Below are 907 nucleotides of genomic sequence, written 5' to 3' on the forward strand. Positions count from 1 at the left end.
CAAGAGCTCTGGGGTACTGGTTAGTTCATAATAATGATCCACCTATGGGGTTGCAGTTCCCTTTAGCTCCTTGGGTACTTTCTCTAGCTCCTCCATTGGGGGCCCCATATACAAAATTTTAATAGCTGTGTAGGAAATGGGGCTTTAAATGATTGTTTCATTTAGTTTGAATTTGTTGAGGCATGATAATGTGATTTTATAACCATAATAGGTAAAATGGATGATTTGAACATTATTGTTAAGGGAAAAATGCTATCAATATAGTTCATAAAAGATACAGAGAATCACAAACCACTAAATAGGAAACAGGGACTAGAAGTCACAGGTAAAGCTTCAATTAAGGGATTTGATCTTAATAAATGATGCTTGCACCAGAAATCACTGAAGCAGAATGACTCACTTGCCCTCAGATTGTTTGCCCCAGAAGTAAATTCGCCATACTAGTTCTCACAAAACACAAAGGAGGCATGCCCTTCAACTTTTTAATACCATCTTGACTCCTTCAACCAAAGGATTTTCACATATAATGTGTTTTACTCCACTCTAAAAATTGGGTATAATTATCACTCCCTTGGAAGGAACTGGCAAAGACTGACCAAAATCTAGCATTGTTGAGTATTATTTCTTAACTACCTAAGTACTGTGTCTCAGACAGCAAATCCCCCTACTCCTTTTTTTTTTTTAATGGTTTTTCGAGACAGGGTTTCTCTGTATAGCCTTGGGTGTTCTGGAACTCACTTTGTAGACCAGGCTGGCCTTGAACTCAGAAATCTGCCTGCCTCTGCCTCCCGAGTGCTGGGATTAAAGGCGTGTGCCACCACACCAGGCTCCCCCACTCCTATATTCAAGATTATTATCTTTCTTAAGACATATTGCACAAAGCCACTTGAAATATGGAATTCTAGTT

The sequence above is a fragment of the Mus caroli genome, chromosome 12 (assembly GCF_900094665.2).
Source record: "Mus caroli chromosome 12, CAROLI_EIJ_v1.1, whole genome shotgun sequence".
NCBI classification, from domain to species: domain Eukaryota; kingdom Metazoa; phylum Chordata; class Mammalia; order Rodentia; family Muridae; genus Mus; species Mus caroli.